Source organism: Tamandua tetradactyla, chromosome X (assembly GCF_023851605.1).
Source record: "Tamandua tetradactyla isolate mTamTet1 chromosome X, mTamTet1.pri, whole genome shotgun sequence".
NCBI classification, from domain to species: domain Eukaryota; kingdom Metazoa; phylum Chordata; class Mammalia; order Pilosa; family Myrmecophagidae; genus Tamandua; species Tamandua tetradactyla.
In genome coordinates this window covers 168459171-168475427 of record NC_135353.1, presented here as the reverse complement: position 1 = coordinate 168475427, position 16257 = coordinate 168459171, and the positions used below count along the sequence as shown (strand labels likewise).

The 16257-nt window shown below is 39.4% G+C and overlaps 1 pseudogene; it reads right to left on the bottom strand.

Annotated features, from left to right (window-relative positions):
* Positions 1-12492: 12492 nt before the first annotated feature.
* On the bottom strand, positions 12493-12903 carry LOC143670646 (coiled-coil domain-containing protein 32 pseudogene; annotated as a pseudogene).
* Between the last annotated feature and the right edge of the window lie 3354 nt (positions 12904-16257).

Genomic DNA, 16257 nt, shown 5'->3' with positions numbered 1-16257 from the left:
GGTGCCTTTCCATAATCCAAATGTCTCTGTCTGTGTCAGCTCTGAAACTTTTTCCAAAAGGGTTCCCTTTTAAAGGACTCCAGTAAACAACAGTATTTTGAATGGGTATAGATGCATCTTCTAGGAAACCACCTAATCAAAGATTCCCATCCACAATTGGTGGGTCATATCTCTATGCAAACAACCTCATCAAAAAGACCTTGCCACAAAATGTTGAAACGGGGTTAAAGAATTTGGCTTTTCTTGGGTACATAACACTTTCAAACTGGCGCACCATCATGTATGTATGCCTGATTCATTTGGGGTTTATTCTAGTCTATAATTTGCGATATAGATCTAAATTCATCATTTTCCCAATGGTTACCCGGATGTCTCAGCACTGTTTGTTAACAAGTCCTTCCCTTCCCAGTAATTTAAGATGCTGCCTTTAGCACAAATTAAATTTCCTCACTTACTTGGATCTATTTTTAGATGTTTTATTGTAGTCCACCAATCTTGCTGTGTTTTCATGAACCAACAATACACTGTTTTGTTTTGTTTTGTTTTTTTTCACATGGGCAGGCATCGGGAATCGAACCCGGGTCCTCGGGCATGGCAGGCAAGCGTTCTTACCTGCTGAGCCACCGTGGCCCTCCCAATACACTGTTTTCAGTATAGATGCTTTATAATGAGTTTTAAAATCTGAAAGGGTTTAATTATCTTGTAGCTTTCCACGTACCCCTACCAAGGGTTTTTTTCAGGTTCGTCTTGCCTACTGCTCTTTTGAACTTCAGTGTCAACTAATCTCACTCCCTGAGAGAATTTGTTGGTATTTTTATTGTGGTAGTATTACGTTTATAAATTAACTCAACTAAAACTGACATCTTTATGATGTTGAGTCATTGTATTTAAGAACACAGGATGGTTTTCTATTTGCTCATCTCCTTTCTCTCAGGAGAGTTTTCAAGTTTTTCTATTACAGATTTTCCACATTTCTTTTTCACTGTATTTCTATGAGTGATATCTTCTTTGATGTTACTGAAAATTGAGTTTTCCCTAACATTATAGATTTTAGATTGTTATTTTTGGCTTATATCAAAGACAGTGACATCTATATGTTTTGTTTCTAGCTATTTTACGGAATTATGTTATTGTTTGAATTAGTTGCATCATTGAGTCTCTAAGATTTCTCAGGCATCATCTGAAAAAATAATAGAACCATACTTTTTCTTTTCCAATTTATACGTCTCTAATTGTTTTCTGTTGTCTGCTTGCATTACAAAACACTTCTAGCATAATGTTGAATAAGATTGGGACTATTTTGCATCCTAGCTCACATGCTGGAATGAATCCCACTGGGTCATGGAATATTATTTTCTTAGTGTGGTGTAGGATTCTGTTTAAACCTTTTTCTTTTTAGTGCTTAACCCTAAATAGCCATAGCTGACATTGATCTGAAATATTTCTTCATTATTCACTGGCATACATTTTTGTTTGACATCTGAAGTCTTTCACTATGAATTTAAATAATTGGAAACAATCTAATTTTCAGTATTATATAAACTTAGCATCTTAAAATAAAGCTATCACAATACCCTTATAAATGCATGCCATTTTATCTTCATACCAGAATGATTTGAAACTATCAACCATTTAAAGGTTTATGATCTTCCAGCTATGAAAGGAATGCTTAAAGAACTACAAACTTAACTACACAAAAGGCACTTGTTATATTCAATTAAGTTAAAATAAAAATATCCATCCTTCCAAAATAAACACATAAACTGCCAAATCAAATCTTCCAAGAAGAATGAAAAGGGAAATACGATGTGGTGGTCGTTAAGCCCACTTGCAAATACTGTGAGCCTCCTGTTGGGGCCACATGATGTTTTCAGTCTATTGACAGTTACATGTGGTCATGTGGCTTGTTCTAGTCAGTGGAATTTGAATATCTCATGGGTACTCTGGAAAAACGTGTTTTCCAGTGTTTTATCATCGCAAGGAAAATACAGGGACAGAGGATGGTGGCAAAGACACTCACTGCAGTGTTGTAGCTGGTCACAGAGGAAGAGATGTGTGCAGGGCAGGTTGTAAAGAAAAAGTTAAATACAAGACAGTGGTAGTGAAAGTGCTGTGAAAGTAGAAGGAATATACATTAGAATAAAGCAAAAGAAGGGCTTTGCAAGGAGGAAGAATGACCAAGGGGCACAAACTGAGAGTAATTCTGTTAAATTCTCTGGAATCAAGAGCAACATAAAGCATATGTATACATTTCTGTATATGTATATAATAGCTCTCATTGGGAATTGTAGGGTACATCTAAAGGGGACTCTGTGTCCCAGACAATTACCAGCCAATGATACTCTGCTAATCTTGAGCTTACCTTCCAAATCAGCTCAGAATATCTGTCATAGCTTTTTGCTTTTTCACATTTAACACCAAAGAAAATAATATTTGGAAATAAATTCTTCAAACAGAAAGCATAAAATACCCCACCTAAAGTGTTTACTAAACTACAGTAAGAAAAAAAATTGAAGGAAATCAAATGTACAACTTTCACTTACTACATGTTTTCCAATGAAGTCTCAACAGCTTAACACTTGAATATCACGCATGATTCATGAGAATATTGTGTGATTTTTTTCCTTCTCATCGACAATATGTGACTATATTTTTCTCATCCTGAGATTCGTGCCCAGAAAGCCAATCTGTTGTTTGAAGTTCTTTTCATCTGCCAAGGAAAAAAAATTCACTTCTACCTTCTGTCAAAAATCTGTGAAATTCTCACTCACAGTGAATTTTTAAAAATCCCTCTAATTCAGTGCAGTTCCTAAGAGAAGCATTTGTGCATTAACTGGGCTGAAAGATAGCCGAAATGTCATCTTTCGTGTTTTATAATTTTGTGTTCTGTTTTTCTGAATTAAAAATTAGAAATATTCAAAAATCATGTATTAATTTCATAATATAATACTTGTTGGAGAAGCCATAAAATATCGCTCACCTGGCTGCCGTGGCTGATGCAAGGCAATAATGATGACCAATCCCAGAAATCTGCCCTTTGCCCTAGCAACAACGGCCACCAATCCCCATCCGTGTGCCTGCATGCTCCCAGCCTATATAAGCCTGTGCACTTCTTCAATAAAGCAGGCGCCTTCCACTCACCCCTGAGGGTTGTCCCCTGAGTCGTGTGCTGTGTGCTATGTGTCTGTGTGACTGACTCAGTACGGCCGCTTACCCCCAGCCATCAGCTAACCAGCCATCAGCTACCCAACAAATACTTATTATCACTTTATTATTTATGTATTTTGTTAGCGATGTTGTGGGCTTACAGAATAAACACGTGTACAATGCAGGATTCCAGTCTCCCACCGTGCCATCTCCACCTCACATTGGTGTTAACACTTTATTTTAAAACAAGGGTTAATTGATTATACAAACATGCAAATCTTATCCACAAAGTGCTTGTAAATTAGCTGGAGAACCAGGACCCAGATATATGAAAAGTAATATTAATTGCACCCTAAAGATGATAGCGTGGTAAGACTTGGAGAAGAGAGGAGTTGTTATGGTTTAGCAATGATGATGTGAACAAGAGGGGACAACTTTAAATAAAATAGTAGATCCATTTTTACCTATATGAAAACAAAGAATACATGAAATCAGGATATATTTGATAAGGTTTGTAAATGTAACTCTAGTCAGCTTTAGAGTAGACTATTTTCTAAATTTCCACATTCACAATCTAAGCAAAAACCAGCCCAACCTGAGACTTACATTAAACCTCAGGTTGTCCTGATTTTGTCAGTTTTTAAACATTAAAATAGGTTATGAGCAGATTCTGCTTCTTAAACAGTATTCTTCTCAAATGAGCATTTCTCCCATCTGAGAGAGGAAAATACTTTCTCAGGAAACCTGGCAACATTAAACCTGCTTTTCAGGTTGTAATTTAATTGGTTACTCGAGGCAGATCCTTGTAAAAATACTTATTCATATTTTAATGTATTTAGTTTAGCTTTAGACTCCAAGTTTCTTTGGGGAGAAAAGAGAAAAGAGCACAGTGCTGCAGTACTGTGAACATATGTTTCACATTTACTATTCTGCCTTTAAAAACAGTCTATTTCTTTGGAGTGTTTGATTTCTTTCTAAAAGTGTCAGAAAGATTTTCAAGGCTTGTTGGAGTCTGTGATAGGATCCATTTCATAGGATTTGGAAAAAAGAGGCAGGATTATAGAAAAAGGAGAAGGGGTCGTGACTTTGGTGCAAAATCTAAGGGGGCACCCCAAATAATCTCAGTAGTGGAGATAAATAAAAATCTAATGCAACATTCATAAATAAAAATTAATGTAAAAGTTCTCCAATGAACAAAACATCCACGTTTTAGATAAAGATAAGGTCTGTCACAATGCCACACCAAGCCACACGGGGCATGAGGCAGAAGGAAAAGCAATCATGCTTTGTAATCTTTATTTCAAATATTGATAGCCTGTCATGGATTTTTTTTTTCATTTTTTTAACCTTTCTTCTGTTAATTTTTATGCAATTTTATTGAGATATGTTCACATATCATAAAATTTTCCGTTAATACTGTTTTTTTAATAAATAATACTAGTATTATTTATTTTTATTCCTGAGGGGCTTTTTTTGACCCCCTCCCATATATTTTGCACCTGAAACAAGTTCCATGTTTGCCTCACCCTAGCCCCTGTCCCAGTTGGGGGTGGGCCAGGAGTTTCCTCAGTTGACAGATTGAGTGAGAACCATGTGACAAAGGTCCTTATTCACGCCCATCCTAAATGCCTCCATTTTCCCCAATGTCAGTATGTTTACAGCCAGATTTGGAATGACACCTGTGCAGTATTCCGTTTGCTCTTGCAAGATTTCCTATGATTCACAGGAGCAAGCAGGAAGAAAAATGAGTGCCCATGTGGCTGCAGAACCAGAGATGAGAAAGACCCCCAGGCACCTGGTCAAACTCATTCAATAATTACTAAGAACTTACTTGGATGATAAACATAATATTAATTGCAGTTGGAATTTAATTATTCCTCATACATTTACTGAACATCATTATGTGCCAGGCAGCGTTCTCAGTGTTGAATATATTAGGATGAAAATTCTGCCCTTAGGAGACTACAGTGCACTAGATGTATGCACACACGTCTTGCACACTTCCCTCGTGCCAGGTGTCATGGCTATATTGGCAGAGATTACAAAGGCAAGGGAAAAAAGAGCCCTGATGTCTGCACTCTTGAAGCTCATAGTTTTGTTAGGAGAGGAGGATTGGGGAGCTCTCTAAGGCAGAGGGAACTGTGTGTGCAAAGGCCCGGGGCCAGAAAAAAAAAAAGGCACTGCATATCCGAGGAAATAACATACCTTCAAAATGTCTGAAGCTCAGAGAATGGGGGCAGCCCAGGGGGCAGTAAGGCTGGGGAGATTGTCAGAGGTCAGAAAAGTGCAGGCGTAGGAAAGCAGCAGTTTTATGTACTTCTGTCTATATCCTAGAGTTCATGAGAAGTCACCGAAGGCCCTGAAATAGGAGAAGGGGACCACGCATAGCAGAGTTTCAAAGCAAGACAGGGCAGGACAGGAGTGAATTTGAGGACACAGGTCAAAGACCAGAGGACTTGGTGATTTGCAGAGGGTCAAAAAGTTGGAAAGACACAAGTCCCAATCCTCTTGGACTCCTACCAGGATGCTTCAAGACACGTAGGTCTTTTCTGGTTGAGAAAAATCGATTTGGGTTGAGCTGTAGAAGTCGGTGGCAAGAGTGGAAACTGTTATGAATTCAACTGGGGCTCTTAAGAGCATATTTCTGTACCTTTGCTCAGGTCTGATGTTACTTTTCTTATGTTGGCTTTTTCTGCACCTACACACTAGCCCAGGAGCTAACCCACCAACATGAGTCAGGTGCATACCCAGTACTGGGGAGATATGAAAGAAATATGGGCCATGCCTACCAGCAACTGGAAAGCTCTCTGAAGCCAGAGCACAGACCCATTCACAGTCATTCAATGAGTCAACAACTATGGGCTAAATTGTATGGTGCTGGCAATAATATAATTGTTATATGTAAATTTATATGTAAATAAAACTTGTTCTTTACTGTGGATAGTCAAAATTCTGAAAACTATGCATTTATACACAGGGAATAACTGCCTAAAAGCACAGGCTTATTTTTTTTCTAAGAACTGTAATAAATACGAAAAAGATTACATTACATTGCTGTCTCTGAACTCAGTCTTTTCTTTGACATTCCAGGGGAGGTGGATATCGGAAATGAGAAAAAGAATGACTCCTTTTTTGCGAGTGGAATTTCATTTCACAAATAGTTATGGAATGTTCCCTGCATGTCCAGGACTAGTTTTTCACTTGTTGAAGACCTTAAAAAAAACGACTCTTGGAAATCCTAATTTTTAAAAACTTAAACACTGTTGGCTGACAATATAACCTCAGTAGAAGTAATGTGGATGTATAGATTGATGTATGTATCTTCATCATCGTTACTAGCTCGTAGCAGAATGCATGGTTCACTCCAGGAGCTTAAGAGCAGAACAGAGAGCTCCACCAGCGCAGCCCCAGTCCCAGAGAAATGCACCTACTGGTAAGTTATGGGGGAGATGGAAGAGGGCCACGGAGCGGGCAGTGGGAGAAGCAGAAGTATTCTACCTTCACACCCTCCCGTTGTCCTTCCTGATCCCACAGCATTTTGTTTTGTTTTGTTTTAATTAGAAAAGTTGCAGGCTTACATAAAAGTCATGTAAAAAATACAGCGTTCCCATATCCCCCCTATGGTTGACACTTTGCATGGATGTGGTGCCTTTGTTACAATTGGTGAAAGAATATTAAAATATTACTGTTAACAGTACTTCATAGTTTGCATTTGATGTATTCGGCCCATATGCCACCATACTATTAACACCTTGTAATAGTGACGTACATTTGTTATAATTCATGAGAGAACATTCTTATATTTGTGCCATTACCCACAGTCATTGTCCACCACAGGGCTCACTGTGTTATACAGTCCCATTTTTTTCTCCCCTAGCTTTTCTTTTAGCGACATACATGACCCCAAACTTCCCCTTCCAACTACATTCACACAATTCAGTACTCTTCATTATACTCATAGCGAGGTGCTCCCATCACCTGTATCCATTTCCAAACACTTACAATCAACCTAATTAGGAATTCTGCACAAATTAACCATCAGTTGGGCGGGCCACAGTGGCTCAGCAGGCAGAGTTCCTGCCTGCCATGCTGGAGACCCGGGTTCGATTTCTGGTGCTTGCCCATGCAAAAAAAAAAAAAAAAAAATTGACCATCAGCTCCCCATTCTCTACCACATACTATCTCCTAGTAGCCTATAGTCTATTTTCTAACTCTTATGAGTTTGCTTATTAGAATTAGCTCATATTAGTGAGACCGTTTGTTCTTTTGTGTCTGGCTGATTTCACTCAAAATAATATCCTCAAGATTCATCCGTGTTGTTGTGTGCTTCAGGACTTTGTTCCTTCTTACAGCTGAATAATATTCCATCCTGTGTATATACCACATTTTGTTTATCCATTCAGTGTTTGATAGGCAAGTAGGTTGCTTCTATCTCTTGGCAGTTGTGAATAATGCCACTATAAACATGGGTGTACAAATGTCTGAGTACCTGCTTTCTATTCTTCTGGGTATACACGTAGTAGCAGGATTGCCAGATCATGTGGCAGTTCTATACCTAGCTTCCTGCAGAACTGCCTTCCAGAGCTGCTGTTCCATTTCACATTCCCACCAGTAGTGAATGAGTGTTCCTACTTCTCCACATCCTCCCCAACAATTTGTAGTGTTCTCTTTTTTTTTAATCGTGGCTTTTCTAGTAGGTATGAAATAACATCTTGCTGTGGTTTTGGTTTGCATTTCCCTAACAGCTAAGATGTTGAGCATCTTTTTCTGTGCTTTTTAGCCAATTGCATTTCCTCTTTGGAAAAATATCTACTCAAGTCTTTTGCCGATTTTTAATTGGGTTGTTTGTCTTCTTATTGCTGGGTATAGCCTTTCTTTATATATTCTGGGTATTAAACCCTTATCAGATATGTGGTTTCCATATACTGGAGTGTGTCCTATATCTCCCTACTCCACCATCTTTCCTGGAAGTTTCCCCACCACTATTATTTGATAAGACCACATGCCAACCTTAAGGTTCATTTTTTCCTCTTAATTTCTCTAACTCTGTAACCTCATCTGTTGACATCTCACACTCCCATCTGACCATAACTACCTCCACACACACTCTGTCTGTGGTCCGGACCCAATGAATTATTTCCAGTCTCTTAATTATATTCTGCTCTTATTTCTCTCAAGGACTTCCACCCATCCTTGCCCTCTTTGTGGGATACAGTCTCACTTTTATTCTAACTTTAGGTCTCAGCAAGGTTACTGGTTCTTCCTCATCTCCCTAGGCTGAGTTACATGTGCTCGCCATATGTCTACTATGATTTTGCCATTGTGAACCTTATCCATACGTATTGCAGTAGTTTGTATAGCTTTGTCTTTTTTTTTAATTGGTCTGCTCTTTTGCGTAGCTTTGTCTTTGACTAACCACCTGCCATGGTCAGGTTCATGTGTCAACTTGACCAACTGGTGGTACCTGTTTGTCTGATTGGGCAAGTGCTGGTCTGTCTGTTGCAATGAGGACATTTCATAGAATTAGATCATGATCACGTCGGCTGCTTCCACAGCTGATTCCATTTGTAATCAACCAAAGGGGAGTGTGTTCTGCAATGAGTGATGCTTGATCTAATCACGGGAAGCCTTTTAAGGAGGATTCAGAAGAGCCAGGCTCTCTTCCTGCGTCAGCTGGCGAGCCTCTCCTGTGGAGTTCGTCCAGACCCTCCATCGGAGTCATCAGTTTCACAGTCTGCCCTGTGGATTTTGGACTCTGCATTCCCGTGGTCACATGAGATACTTTTATAAATTTTATATTTGCAAGTGTTCTCTGTTGATTCTGTTTCTGTAGAGAACCCTAACTAAGACATCACCTTTCAGCTCTATAAGATGGGGCTGAGTCTAATTCACTCTGAATCTTACACAGACCCTGGCATCCAGTATACACTCAATAAAAACTCTGAATCCACAAGTAAATCCAGTTGTGGAATGCAGGTTCAGTGAACAAGGACTGGCAGATGGGAGGGAGTTAGCCATAGCATCCTCGGGGATCCAGTTGTTTCTGGGTCTTGTAGATGAAATTTTTGTGTCCACTGCTCATTCCACTCCTTACTAACAGGATTGCTTTCAGACAGCTTTTTTAAATCTCTCTTTGCCTCTCTTTGCTAAACTCTGTATTGTGAATAATTCGAGTCCCTTCCTCATAGGGAAGCCATGGAGATTGCCTGAGTCGCATACATAACAGAGCCTGAGACATAATAAACTACTAAGGGCTGGATATTGCCATTACTGCACCATATCCCAGGGTGTCTGCAAAGTCTTCTAAGTGTTTTCAAGAGCATCAAAGACATGAAGGCACTTGGTGAATATTTCCACATGTTCTAGCTATTTAAAACAGCAGAAAGCCTGGTGGTAAAGGCTCATGGTGCTGATGCAAATGAAAACCTGCTAGACATGGAAGACATAGAGAACTGAGCTGCTATCCCATTTTTCTAACTCTGAGAATGTAATTTATGTTACCAGCATCTTCCTAAAGGTCCAAGGGAAAACATGCCCTATCTCCTGGACAACACCTAATTTAAAATGAATAAAAAGGAACACTAAGCCATGAGACCCAATAAAATGCCATGGAACAAGATTAAGGGCTTTGGGTGTCAATTTGCAGTCTAGGCCATTGGTTCTGATGGCAATAACACCTCTCCTGGGTGTCACCACTAGAGGAGGGGTGGATCTTGGGGAGAAGCATATAAAGCATGGTAGGGAAAATTTTGAAAGGTCTTCCATCCAAACTTTAGAAAATCTAGCATAACGTAAATCATGCTTGACTCAGTAATCCATCATTGCTGTTATGAAAGGCCATATCAAGTTTATAAATTAGTCATCCTCTGATCTTTCCCAATCACAGTCATTATTTTGCAAACTTCCAGATGCTATTCAAAAAAGGAAAAATGAAATGCTTAAAAGCATGAAAGAAGTAGAACTTAGGAAGAATAATAAAATTGTGGTTCTAGCTGGCTAAACCACAGTCTGGCTCTAATTATCACATCCTTCCATCAACAACATGATCCATGAAAAGACAAGCTGTCTAGGTTATGGCAAACCCACACTGTGCTTTGATCAGCAGGAGGAAGCAAACTGTCTCTGTGTTCTTGCGATGGCTGGCCCAGACACACCATGAAACTTGGACTCAATAATTGCCAGAACCACGAGGAGTGCTGGTTCTGAACATATGGCAGCAAGGAAGAAATAATCAAGGAAACCATTGGCCCCTTGCAAATAGGCCTTATTTTTGTTTCTTTCTAGCAATGCATGATATTGATCATCCCTGCAACCACCTGCCAATATTTCAGATAAAATACGTATCTCCCAAGGCGTATATCATGTTGAATGGCAACTGAAAGCTAGACTTTAAAAAGTGAATTCAGAGAGCAGAGACTTGGCTTGCAAATGGTCTCATAATACTGGCAAGAAAATTAATTATTTGTAGATGGTAACCCAAGGGTATACTATATTGTGTGGAGTAATTTAGCAGAGCTGCGAGTGAAACCCTTCAGAAAAGAGAAAAGATTCTTTAGTAAATTCTTATTTAGCTCCCCGTGCCCTCCAGATGCCAAAAAAATCCAGGACAATTTATTGGCTTCCGTGGCTGTTTTTCTAATGCCTACTTGAATGTGTTACTTTTGTAAGCTCTTCCATTCCAGCCAGGACCTGGAAGGAAAACTTTAGCCATGTGAGATTGAAGGCAACTAGCCTTGGAAGAACAGTTAACTTAAAATTTACATACATTGGACGGTGCGAGGGTGGCTCAGTGGCAGAATTCTCACCTGCCATGTTGGAGACCTGGATTCAATTCCTGTTGCCTGATCACATTAAAAAAAATTACATGCATTAGTGATTTATACATCATTGCACATAATACAGTATCATATTCTTGCGAATGATTATGTGTGTTAAAAGACAGTTGTAATTCAGTTCCTTCATGAGAAATCTCGCCCTGCAATTTGAAAAAACTATATTATCTATCTTCTATTGAGGATGTGCCTTCTGACTTTTTAGTAAATCTGATCTTTCTCAAAACCATCATAAAAAGGAAATTAAGCATTTGTTGCATTTTGGGAGAAAATCTTCATAGAAGGAAAGTGTGTGGTTTAGATGCATGTGGATGGTAAGACTCTCCGTTGGTTTGCCTGCCCTGTTGATGGGAAAGGAAGCATGGCAAGGCGAACAGGACAGCAGCAAGGTGAATTTGTTCACCCTCCTCCAGCAGGAGCCTGGTTACGGTCACTTCCTTCTCATGAGGTTAAAAGGAAAGCCCTGGAGGGAGTGATAGCTTTATCTATCTATCTATCTATCTATCTATCTATCTATCTATCTATCTATCTATCTATCTATTTATTCATTTATTTTTGCAGTGGTTTTGAAATCAGAAAAAGAAAAAATTACTCATTCTTCTTTATCTCCAGAACCATCCCACAAGACTGAGTGTGTTCTCTTTGAAGTTGCATCTACTTTTAACCAGGGGCAGTTTAGCCCCCGCACCCCCCTACTTATGCCCCTTCCTACCTGGGAACACGTAGCAGTGTTTAGAGAACTTTGCAGTAGGCACAGTTTGGGGGAGTGATCTGGGGGGTAGAGGATGGGATGCTGCTAAACATCCTACAGCACACAGGAATACCCCCCACTGCAAAGTATTATCTGAACCTAAATGTCAAGGAATATTTCCTTGGTTCCCCACCACTCACTTTTTTTTTTTTATGATTGCTTTTTTATTTCGTTGCTTTGTGTATATATATTATACTATACAATAAAAGTTAAAAATTTTAAAATAAACAAACAAAGGGGTCTAAAACATCCTAATAGGCCCCTCTCTCCCAAGGCATAATGCCATCATAGAGTACATGCTTAATAAATTTCTTCATTTATTCTGCACAGATTTATTGAGTGGCTACATTATGACAAAAACTCGGTAAGACAATGAAGAGTCAGAGGTAAGAAGGCATAGTTTCAGCTTTTGATTATCATGTTTTTAAGCAAATTGCATAATTAAAAATGAAGACAATGGTTCTCTGTCAACTCTATTCAATTGTGACCAAGATGTAGAGTATTTGTTTTTTGGTGAAAATACCCAGTCTTAGCAATCTGCAGAGCTGAGAGCAAATAGGGCAATCTCACAAAGAAAGATTTCTAAGTTTTAGAGAAGAGCTGATGTTGATATCAACTAATGTCAGGACTCAGATGCCACTATCCCTGAATTCTTTAGCAAGAAAGAAATATCCTCAGTGAAACAGATGATTACTTGGAACTGGACTGGGAATCAATTACCTCTCATCAGAATCAAGTCCATCCACAAAGAAGTCTGACGCTAACTTCTCCTGGAGGAACCGATCCCATCATTCCTTCTTGGCTTGGGCCAGGGTTCGAAGCATGTCCTTGGAAGTCACTTCCTGATTTAAACCTTTGATTTTTCTCAGCTTCTTCTCTAGAGATGCTAAATAAACTTCTGAATCCTGCAAGGGAGCCCAAGGCTTTAGAGATGGCTGCACAGCTAAGTCTGCTGCTTCACTTTGGCCTTCACTTGAGGGATAAGAATCCATGAAGGAGTCTGAGAAGGCATTGTTGGCACCATCCTCTTGGTCAGAATTTGGCAGACAGGAACAGATTTCAGCCCAGAGATCCTGACCAGATCTTGTAGCTCTAGAGTCAATGCTCTCAAACATTTTCATCTGGAATCTGAGCCCAACTGTCGACCCAGCAGTACGTAAATGCTCGATTCAGCTCAGTAGCTGGTAGAAGGGCCCCACCACTCACTTTTAGGCAGCCCCTGTCACAAATGACATGGATATTACGAGACCAGAAGCATTGATTTGTCATTATATTTTATACATTAACCTTTTCCTGTAGGAAGTAAATTGTAGAATTATAAATCAATATTACAACAGTAATTTGTATTTACCCATGCCGTTATTTCTTCTTGTAGCTCGTCACTTGTCTAGTGTTCTCTCCTTTAAACCTGAAGAATTCTCTTTAGCATTTCTTTTAGGACTAGTCTAGTGGTGATGACATCCCTCAGCTTCTCTTTATTTGAGAATGTCTTAATTTCTCCCTCCTTTTTGAAAGACAGTTTTGCCAGATATAGAATTCTTGGTTGGCAATTTTTTGCTTTTAGTCCTTTAAATACGTTTCCCTTCTACCTTCTTGCCTCTATGATTTCTGATGAGGAATCAGCACTTAAGTACCCTCCTTCTCATATTTTTTATATGGAAAAAATGACATATATACAAAGAAGCAATAAATTTCAAAGTACATAGTAATAATTAGTTATAGAACACATCTCAGCGTTTGGTGTGGGTTACAATTCCATAATTTTAGGTTTTATTTCTAGGTATTCCAAGGTACTAGAACCTAAAAGAAATGCAGTGATTCAGTACTCATACTCATTTGTTAAACCCTACCTCCTCTGTGTAAATCCCCCATCACCTTTGATATTTCTCCCACTCTTTAGAAGTATTCAGGCTATAACTATTCTAACTTTTTCATTAAGCTATACATAATTAAAGGCCCTCATTCTTATTCTGGACTCCTTGTGTTTATATTATTTAAATGATCTATCCAGACAGGTTGAATTAGATTATGTGCTATGGAAAATTTAGGTTCTGGACAAAATAATTTAGGGCCATTTTTCAAAGTCTTTTTCTGGTAAGGTCTGTACTCCTCATTGATGGTTTCTAAGGCTTTCCTTTTCTCCTTGGGCCATCACTCCCTGTTTCTTTATATGCTTTTTTGATATTTTGCTGAAACTGGATATTTTGATATTTTAATGTGTCATCACAAGAATTTCATTTCTGAACTAAATTCTAATTTAGTTCCTTAAGCTTGTATCCAGCTAGTATTATGACAGAGCTTTCTTTGAATGCTAGGAGCTGAAAAAAATCAAAAGAAGGAAAACAAAAAGAAAACATCTTTTCCAGTCTTTGCAGATTGACCCATGCAAGTGTTCTCCTTCAAAGCTTTTCCATATTATGATTTAGTTCATAGCTTGAGGCTAAAGGGAGGGATTTCCTAATCTTTTTCTGTATATGTGCCTTGTCTTAGTCATGTGTCTGTGGCCCTAGAATTCCCCTGTTTCCATGGATATAAGTGTCCCATCTTCACTAGGAAACAGTTTCCTCATAGTTCTGGGCACTGCCCTGTATGTCCTATAGCCACAATCCCTTGTCCCAGGCAGCAGGACTTCACTGCTCTCCCACAGTGTCTGTAGGGGCATCAATGACCACCTTCTACATTCAGGACATATTCTGGGATGGTAAATCCATCAGGCCACCACCTGACAGATTATGGCCAGACATGCATGCACAAGGGATCCTCTGCCAAGCTATTAAGGGGTGGAGAGGGTCCGTCCAGCGCACTAAGAAATTATTGCTTTTAAGTAGTCTTTTTCTTGATTCAGTGCTGGTGCTGTTACTGAAATCTTTTAACATTTGGAGGGCTTTGAGAAAGTTGTTCTCTGCCAGTTCTTGCTGGTTATTCAAAGCTTCTGTAGAGGATGGACCCTGAAGGTTCACTTTCTACCACCTTGATCTGGGAAAGGCTCCATGGCATAAGTGTTAAAACTGTGATTTGTATTCAGCTTTTATTTTAAAAAAAATAAAAGTTGCACCACACTGTGGGAATATCAAGTCAGTTGAGCCACATGGAAGGAACTCTGACTAAAAGGAGCGATGTGAAGCAAAAGACGTTTGTAATGTTAGTTGGTAAGTTGTATAATCCAGGTGTGTACCAAATGCTGTCAGAGTCCAGAGAAAATTGTGACCGTAACCCTGGAGGAATGAGAAAGTGACTCAGAAACAATAGCATCAGGTCTTGAAGGTTGAGGAAGAATCTCCATTGAGCTGAGCAGGTGAGAGCTTTCCAGAATCTGAGAATATCTGTGCCCATATAGGCAAATGCTGTGTTCAGACCTGAACCAGGAATGAGTGATTGCCAAAGCATCATGCAAGTGAGATGGCAACCCCAGAGCAGTAGGCTAGAGAGGTAAATGGGAAAATATGATTGTGTTAGTTTGTAAGATGCCAGAATGCAATACACCAGAACTGGAATGGCTTTTATAAAGTTATAAGTTTATAGTTCTAAGGAAGTGAAAGTGTCCAACTTAAGACACCAACAAGAGGTTACCATCACTCAAGAAAGGCCGATGGGCCAGGAGCATCTCTGTCAGTTGGGAAATCACATGGCTGGCGTCTGCTGGCCCTTTGCTCCTGCATTCCGTTGCTTTCAGCCTCTGTTCCTATGCAGGTTCCTCACTTTACTTCTCCAGGGTTGGCTTTCATCTCTTGGCTTCCCTTGGCTCTTTTCAAACCCTGGCTTGCTTAACATCTCATGGCAATGCCTGCTGGTCTCCAAGCATCTCCAAACATCTGTGTCTCTGTTCTCCACGTGTCCGCACCTGTGTCAGCATTGCTGTGAAATTTCTGTCAGTTCTCAGGCTTCTGTCATTTCTATAACCTCTGTCTGCTCTGAGTTCTTTCCAAAATGTTTTCCTCTTTTAAAGGATTTCAGTAAGCTAATCCTGACCCACCTGGAATGGGTGGAGTCACATCTTCAGCTGATGAAAGTTAATACCCACAACTGGGTGTTTCACATCTCTCTAGAGGAAGTCTAATCAAAAGATTCCAACCTACAGTATTGAAACAGGATTAAAAGAAACAGCTGCTCTCACAGGATTGGATCAGGATTAAAACATGCCTTTTATGGGGTACACAATAGATTCAAACTCAGCACAATGATGAAAGGCAATTGTGTGTCACTGCTGAGGATCTTGACTTGTATTTGTCAGGCAATGCAGTCATGAGGGGTTTCAGAGCAACAGTACACTCTATTTGTTCATGTGAAAAACATACAATTGATATGAGGGAGACAATGTGAATAGGCATCGTGAAAGATGGCATGGTTGAGCTTGGACATTCTCTGCCAGCGTGATTGGTGTTACTGCTGGTGAGAAAAGGGGTAAAGTAGCTGGGTCTCAGCTGAAGGGAAAGGATGAGTTTTGTGCTGGACATAGAGTCTGGGGTTCCTATGAGATATAATGGAGAAGATGCCAGTAGGTAGAGGGATGATGAGAAAGAGTTACAT